This window comes from Acomys russatus, chromosome 25, assembly GCF_903995435.1.
Source record: "Acomys russatus chromosome 25, mAcoRus1.1, whole genome shotgun sequence".
NCBI classification, from domain to species: domain Eukaryota; kingdom Metazoa; phylum Chordata; class Mammalia; order Rodentia; family Muridae; genus Acomys; species Acomys russatus.
In genome coordinates, this window is record NC_067161.1 from 1,404,374 (window position 1) to 1,413,331 (window position 8,958).

The following is an 8,958-nucleotide window of genomic DNA, read 5'->3' on the forward strand; positions in this document are numbered from 1 at the left end:
TGTGGTTGCCGCTGCACCCGTTCGTTGGTTCCAGGAGTTGATTCTTGTTTTTAAGGTTTCTCATTGCTCTTCCAAGAGTCCCCAGCCCCAATGCTCGGCCCTGCAGATCCCCGTGTCTTTGCTCTAGGACACTTGAGCTCCTTGCACCTGCCCAGCCAATGTCCTGGGGTCATAGAGCCTGACAAGGGGGAGCAAGGAGCCTAAAACAGCCCTTAGGGCTTTTCCCTACTTTAGGTCAGACTGGGGCAAGGATTACAGGAAGCCATTAAGGCATCCCGTGAAGGTCCTTCATCTCTTTTTGGCTACTGTCTGGGATTGCTTTGTGTTGTTGTGATGAAACACTGATTTAAATGAGCAAACAGACCTCAGGAGAAAAAGTTTAGTTGGCACACACTTTCAGGTCATAGCCCATCACTGGGGGAATTCAGGATAGGATCTTAAGAGCTGAGGCAGAACTCACAGAGGAAGGCTGCTTACTGGCTGGCTCCTTGTGGCTTGCTCAGAGAGCTTTCTCATAGAGCGCAGGACCCCTGACCTACCAGTGGCACTGTCACAGTGGATGGCTTCTCCCATGCCAATCACCAATCACAGACATGCCCACAGGCCAGCTTGGTTAGGGCAGTTCCCCAAATGGGACTCCCTTCAATCACCTGGGGCTGGGAGGCATGGACAGCTGATGGAACAGAGCTGCACTCTCTTCTCAGCCCGCTCAAAACGTTTATGATCAAGTTCTCTAAATATTATTTTTATACATTAAGACATGAGCTCTTACATTGCTATCTCATGAACATTCCAGAAAAGGAACAGCTGTGGAGCACAGTGGTTAACCCCACTTTCATAACTCAGACTGCCTGGATTCAAATTCCAAAGTTAGCCAGGCGTGGTGGCACACAGCATTAATCACAGCTCTCGGGAAGGAGAGGGGCAGGTGGATCACTGTGAGTTCGAGGCCAGCCTGGTCAATAAATGGAATCTAGGATAGCCGGGACTGTTACACAGAAAAACCCTGTCTCAAAAACAAAACAAAACAAAACAAAACAAAACAAACAAACAAAAACCAAAACCAACAAAACGAAACAAAAACCAAATTCCAAAGCCACTGGGTGACCCTGGAAAAGTTAGTCAGCTTCTATGTGTGTCACTTTTCTTTATAAAAAGGCCAACAGCACCTACATCAGAATGCTGTTGTGAAAATTAAATGCAAAACACAGAACATTTGCCTTTTGGGGGGCGGGGTTCCAGACAGGGTTTTTTTTGTGTGTGTAGCCTTGGCTGTCCTGGACTCACTTTGTAGACCAGGCTGGCCTCAGACTCACAGAGATTCACCTGCCTCTGCCTCCTGAGTGCTGGGACTACAGGCGTGTGCCACTGCACCTGCGCAAATTTGCTATTCTTATTAAAAATTGTAATGGTCAGGGGCTACAGAGATGACTTGATGGGGAAGAGCTTGGGTTTGGATCCTCTGCACCCGTGTAAAAAGCCAGCCTGGTGGTACGCTTGCTGGGAGACAGATGGGCCCCTGGGACTTCTTGACTGACCAGCTAGTCCCAGCTAGGCAGCATGCTCCAGGCAATGAGAGCCCCTGCCTTAAAAAGCAAGGCAGAGAAGAGATCTGATGCAGACCTCTGACCTCCATGCCCTTCCACTTGTACAAGTAAATGTGCATGCATGCACAACACATGTTCACATATGCATGTACATGAGTGTGCTCACATACGCACAGATTTTTAACACCTTATAAAGCACAAATAAAATTACGAAAATTTAAAAGAGGGCACAATCCTATGTTTGTGTCTTGCTCCGGATGTGAGGACTGCTGCATCTCTCTGGCTCGGTGGGGATTTAGGCCACTCAGTTTCTGTGATCATGGCCGACAGGACCATGCCCGTCCCTCCTTCTCACTGACTTCTTGGACAGCCGTGTCTAGAGTGTCTTCTGAGAAGTGAAACTGCTGGGTCAGGAGATGCGCTCCTTCTTGACTTTAATAGCTCCTGCCCACACTGCACTCGGTGGAGGCCCAGATCCATTTACAGGTCTGGGTATTCTCCACACACGCAGCAACACCTGATACCGTCAGGCCTCAGGCCTCCCCTCTGCGGAAGGAGCAGGCAGGGAGCATGGCACCCTAAGGAGACGCCCTTTGCCCTTGGTGGGCCCATGTGCTTACAAAGTGAATCCTTCACGATTTAAGTAATGAACAGTGGGTTGTAAGCAATACCTTGCCAGCTAAGAGCCACAGTGGATTTCCCATCAGTCATGGGAGGAAGATACACCTGCTAACACAGAGAGGAATCACCATCACTAATGTAAAGAGGTCTGTGAAGGACCAGCAGGAGGCAGGAATGCAGGCATTGGTGCTGAGGTGGGTGGAGGTGACTGCAGTGGCCTCTAAGTGCTTTCATCTGGAAGCTCACTTACTCCTCCTAACAGCCTGGAGTAGCTGTCACTCTCCGTCTTCTTCTTCTTCTTTTTCTTTTTCTTTTTTTTTTTTTTTTTTTTTTTTTTGGTTTTTTGAGACAGGGTTTCTCTGTGTGGCCTTGGCCATCCTGGACTCACTTTGTAGACCAGGCTGGCCTCGAACTCACAGCGATCCGCCTGCCTCTGCCTCCTGAGTGCTGGGATTAAAGGCGTGCGCCACCACGCCCGGCTCCATCTTCTTCTTTTTAATGTATTGATTTATTTATCCACTCACTCACTCATTCATTCAGAGACCACAAGCTTTCCTCAAACTTACTCTACAGCTGAAGGTGGGGGGTGGATGGCCTTGAACTTCCAAGTTCTGAGAGCACAGGTGCAGACCAGGTGCTGGGAACTGATCCGAGTGCTAGATACATGATGGACCAGCAGCCCACCAAGCTGTAGCTGTTTCCTTCCGCGAGAGAACTCTCCAGGGTGGCAGAGCGGGACTGCACACAGCACAGGAGTGCTCCAAGGACCACCGTGGCCCAGAGTGGCAGAGCTGGCATTTGTGTCTGTTGAACTGATGGCTTTCCTCGCTGCAGCTAAGTTCATATAAGCTGGAACTGTGAGATCAGACGGTGACAAGGTTATGAAGCCCTGGCTCCTGTTCTTCTTCAATCAAGATAGAAATTGGGACTCGGGCAATTAAGACTGTTACCCACAGTTACCGTGCAGAGCAGCAGTGCAAATCCATTCCATCATTTTGCTTCCTTGCTGGGAGTGGTAGGCAGGGGGGCAAGTACCCCAAATATGTACATACTTTAATTTCTGGAACCTAGAAGTTGTATTCCATGGCAAACCTTTGCAGTATGGTTAAGGTCATAGATCTTAAGAAGATTGTCCCACTGGGTCCGCAGACTCACAGGAGCTCCACCAAGCAGGGAACACAGGCCGGCGTCTAAAGAGGTTACTTAGTACAAAGAGGACCTGAGATCCATCCCCAGAGTCTCTCAGAAACTAAGATGAAGCCCAAAGAGAGAGAATGTTCTGAGACTGGTGCCAATACAGTTAACAGAAGTGGCCCGAGGGTTTGGGGTGAGTGGAAGCCATTGAGCTCTTGCCGCAGAGCCCCCTGGGAAATCGTGGGAAGCCAGTCAGCAGCCTGCAGGAATGGAGGACACCAGGAGACCAGCCTCTGGCTAGGAACCGGACCTCAGTCCCACAGCTGTCTGAAGGGAATTCAGCTTGCAACAATGACCTCAGAAGTAGACCAGCTCTAGAGCTTCCCCATAGGAATGCAGGCCTGTGAGACTCTGAGCAGGGGTCCCCATTGTCCCTGGACTTCTGACCTCCAGAAATATGACATCATAGATGTGCTTGGGCTTAAGTTGTTAAATATGTGGTAATGTGCTACGGCAGCAAATAGGAAATGAACAGTCCTTTGTTGGTTTTCAGCACATGGCAGGTGACTGGCAGGGCCTGGAGGCCACAGACGCTTAGCAGGGCTTGATCTAAAAATATCTCCTTCCCTGGCCTGCCAAAGCCACGAATATTTCCACTGCTAGAGCCACGTCTTGAAAGTGAAGCATTTTCTCTAAAGGTCTTGATGCTAAACTCAGACCCAATCCGAGGGGAGGGCCTGAGAAGACGTGCGTAAAGATGACGACCGCTAAGCCTGAAGACCCGAGTTCGATTCCTGGGACCTACGTGGCAGAAGGAGAGAAGTGATTCTACACGTTGTTCTCTGACCTCTACATATGCACAACACACACACACACACACACACACACACACACACACACACACACACACACAGAGTTTTAATTACTTTTCTAATATCATGACTATTATGGTGGGGAACATGGCAGCCGACAAACAGGAGCAGTAGCTAGGAGCTTACATGTTGTGACAACAATATGTGTGTGTGTGTGTGTGTGTGTGTGTGTGTGTGTGTCTGTGTGTAAAAGTATATATGTATACATATACATTATCTGTTCTTCTCTCATATATATGTATATATATTATATGTCAGTCTTCCTATATATATGTGCATATACACACACACATATATACACATACACACACATACATATGTACATATATGCGTGTGTGTATATATATATGTATACACACACACACGCATATCACACACCTTTCTTCTTCTTTCTTTACTCCATGAGTTCAGCACCAGTTCACACACTCTGACTGCTGTATGAGCTGTCTCACCACAGGCCCAGAAACAAGAGATCCAAGAACCACAGCACTGGAACCCTTGAAACCATGCACTAAATTGTGCAGGTCAGGGATTATGTCACAGCAGTAAAAATGTTAACAAAATTATCAATACATCTGCTTTTAAAAGGCATAATGTGTAGCCCACAAGGCTCATCTGCAAGTCAGATATGGAACCAGGTTAGATCTAGAGTCAATGAGGTGGGAAAGAATAAACAATGAAGGTAAAATAACCAAGAAGGTGATGACGCTCCCGTGAGCCTAACGCTTTCGCCACATGCTGCTCAGTCTCAGCCATGTGCCAGCCCAGGCCCTGCAGAAGCCTACCATGTTAGATGCCACTATTTGCAGGGGTCCTTGTAAACCCTGAGGCCAGCAGAGAAATTACTCAATAAGGCAAGAAGGAAGCACAGCTCAACACAGCTTAGTGGGAGTTGGTTCAGACTTCGAGAGGCTGCCACTGGGAGGGTTGTTTTAGACATATTTGGGAAAAGGCTTCTTGGAGACTGCAATGAAACTCTTGCAAAGTACATGTGACCTCTTCCATAAGAATGAGCCTATAGCTTACGGGCCTAGGGGAGGATCTGGTATGGTCTAGGTCATCCTAGAGGTCACCAAGGTACAATGTCTAAGTGACATCTCCTCTAGGGATGAGTTCTATTGACTGAAAAACAAAGCATCTCTTCCATTGAAGAGACAGGCCTGTGTGCTTAACATTCCTGGTTTCCCCAGGGCTGTCTGTGGGCATAAGGTCCTTGTGCCCTCTATAGTTACTCTTTTCTTATACTTTGCCAAACTGAGGTACAGCACAGTCTAAGTTGCTGTGACTAGGAAAGGTGGAGCCATGATTTACAGTGAGCAGTTTGGTCTCCAGCCCTGTTCTTTATCAAAGCTGAAGACCTTTGAAGTCATAGGCAGTTAACAGTTGCTGGAGGGCAGCCATTTCCTTCAGGGGTATAGTCCTTGGTCATCTGCCCCTGTCCCAGTGAACACTTCCCACCTGTGCAAACGGAAGCAGCACTAATTAAATTCAGAAGACAAAACGAAACGAAAGGACATGGAAGTTGGAGGGGGACTTATTGGGAGGAAGGGGTTTGGGGTGAGGATGATGGGGATAGCAGGATTATGTGGGATGAAAAGAACCAAAGTCACCATGTACATGCATAACATTGTCAACACATTAAAAATCAAACACAGAGACAAAAAAAAAAAATCTTCAGCCATCAGGTTTAGTTTGTTACACACACACACACACACACACACACACACATACGAAATTTACTTTATTTGCACACTGTAACAAGAAACAAAGAAAAGGCATCAAGCGTGGGTGTGAGGGAATGGCTTACCGGGTGAAGTACTTGCAGCCCAAGCCTGAGTTCCAGGGTTCCATCCTCAGTGCCTGTGTAAAAAGCCAGCTGTGGTGCTGTGCTTGTAACCCAGAGCTGAAGGAGTTCAGACAGGCACATCACTAGACTAGCTGGACGGCAAGCCTAGCCTAAACTAATCCTTGGGTCCCAGGCCTCACTGCCTCACAAAACAATATAACAAGCTAGTGAAGAAAGCAGCGCTTGAGGTTGGCCACAGACACAATCCTGCACCCACATACACTCGTGTCCTGATGCTCTCTGTCACAGATCGCTGGGTTTCATACTCTGGGGAGGGACGGTTAACCTAGGACTGGGAGTGAGTTTCAGGAGCTGCATTCCTGAAATTATATGCAGCTATTTATATGGCTATGAGAGTATATTTTCTTTGGAAAGAAAACCCATCAGTTTAAGTTCTCAAAGGAGCAGAGAACTTAAAGGGGCCTGAATGGCTGATTTAGGGTCATGAGTGACTTTGGTCTGTGGAAGCCATGAATTAATGGATAGAGGGCAGATGGCAAGATTATGGGAAACAACTGCGGGTGGTGGGTACGGGTCCTTTCTAGAACATCATTAATGGGGGAGAACAAGGGTGGGTAAGGGTGGATGTCATAAGATGAGGGAGACTTGGGTATACTAGTTTGTTGAAGAAAACGAGAGAGAGGGAAGGAGATATGGGGGGGGGGGGGGGGGGGGGGAGGGGGAGGGGCAGATTGAGAATAAGCAAGGCAATGCTCCCCCAGACCCAGCATGAAAGATCTAAGAGTGTACAGCAAGACTTAAAAATCAAGAGCAGTTTCCCTCCTGGTTTCTCTGCACCCCACCTCACCCCTCAAGTACAGCCAGCGAGATTTCCCACCTGTCCACCCCTGCTGGCCTTCATTGTGGGTTAGGCTTCTGCCAGCAGCCCACTCTTGTCGCAGAACAGGACCAATGCACCTTGGAGCATCCTGGATAAACTGGTTGTCAGTTTGACCGGATCGAGAGTTTCCTAAAAGAGCAAGTGCGGTGCGCTCCCTGCGAGGGACTTTCTTGCACCGTGTCTCCTGAGATGGACATTGTCGATCAGATGATTTGGAGCACGAAGACACACTCTAAACGTGGGTGGTACCTTCCGGTGGCTGCCCAGATGAAAAACAGGATACGGAGGATGGCAGTTTGGCTTTGTACCTTCACTCTTGCTGGCAAGTCCATCCAACCTGCGGCTGTGATGTTCCTTCGCTGATGTTAGAACTGGCTTCTTCTGGCTCCAACACGGACTCAAGGCCAGTAGCTCTCCAGAAGTCCTTCAGGCTTTCAGGGACAGGTTGGGACTGACAAGACATCCAGCCTTATGAGCAGAGGAACCGGTAGGTTCTCTGCCTCTGGAAGTGTGAGACAGCCACTGTCAGACGTAGGCTACCTGCGCCATATTGCGTAAGGTGATGTAATAAACCCCTTTTAATCATACGTTCATTATCTTGCTTCATTCTTCTAGAGAATCTTAACTCACACGGCACCTCTCACACATCCATAGGCCTCTGCCTCCACCCAAGTGGTAAATGTGAGCTGCCTCCTTGTGCTCCCTAAAGCAACAGTCCTCGTTAAGCTCCTGACACAGTTTCTTCCCACTGGCACAGTCATTACTTCCTGCACTGACTCCCAGCCATGTGCAGGGACATTTCCAATAGCTAAAGAATGGTGTGGCATTGCTTGCTGAGACAGGAATCTGAAGTCCTCCTTGACACGCAATCAGGACAGCTGGACCCACCCAGCTAATCGCATCATCCAGCATCTGTTATAGAGGAAGTGCTACTCTGAGTCCGGGACCATGGCATACAGTGATAACTCAGGTGTGTCTCCTTTCCTCACAGGGGTGACAGGCTTTTAAATACATAAGCTGTGATGAGTAAGACGGTGTGGCTCAGTTGGCAGAGTGCCTGGTGAGCATGCAGAAAGCCCAGAGTGCCATCCTCAGCGCTGCACAGACCCAGTGTGGTGATGCATGCTTGTAATTCCAGCGCAGAAGGTGGAGAGAGGAGGAGCAAGGGCAGCCTTAGCTACCGTAGGGAGTTCTGGATCAGCCTGGGCTACAGGAGATGCTGCCCGGAAGCAAACAAAGGAAGACAAAGATGGTAGTGCATGCTACAAGCATGCACTTTTAAATGGAAAAGTGCACACATTTTTATATTGCTTTACATTATACCTTTTGTTAATATCTGTAAGCACTAAGGCCTGGTGATCATCTGTTGGTCAGAATTAAACTCGGGGACTCTTACTCCATAAGGAAATATGAATTTGGTTTCCTAACCAGCTTATGAGAGACTTTGTCTGGACCGAGAAAAACAGAATGGAGTTACCAGAGTTAAGTGATAAATAACAGTTTTTCCCAAAACAAACAAACAAAACCCTGGGCTATTAGTAGCAAATATTTTTTAGGGGGGAAGGGGGCGAGGGATATGGAACCCCATTACCCAGCCAGAATAAAGGAGCCACCTGGGAGGGTCAGGATTCCAAAAGAACCTAGAAATGACAGCGCTACTTGGAATAAGGATGTGTCCCTTCGGCTCGGGCATTTGAACACTTGGTCTCCAGGTGATGGTACCTTCTGGGGAGGGAGGAAGGCCTTGCTGGATGAAAAGCTTTGAGGGGTCATAGAGTTGCCCCACTTCCGGTCCCCTCTCCTTGCCTCCTACCCTATTACCTCATAGGGTCGACCCACTTCCGGTCCACTCTCCCTGCTTCCTACCCTATTACCATGCTGCAGGTTGCCCTCAGGACTTACCTCTGCCCTGAAGGGCTCTTATCTCGCTGAAACCATGACCCAAAACCAACTCTTTAGTTTGTAAAGCAGTCTTGTTCATGGTGTTTTCTCAGAGCGATTGGAGATATTATTTTTTATGTTGTTTGTGGCTATGTGTGTATGGGAAGGTGTCCATGCCGGCCAGAAGAAGAGCCTGAACTTGGAGTTCCTGGCAGG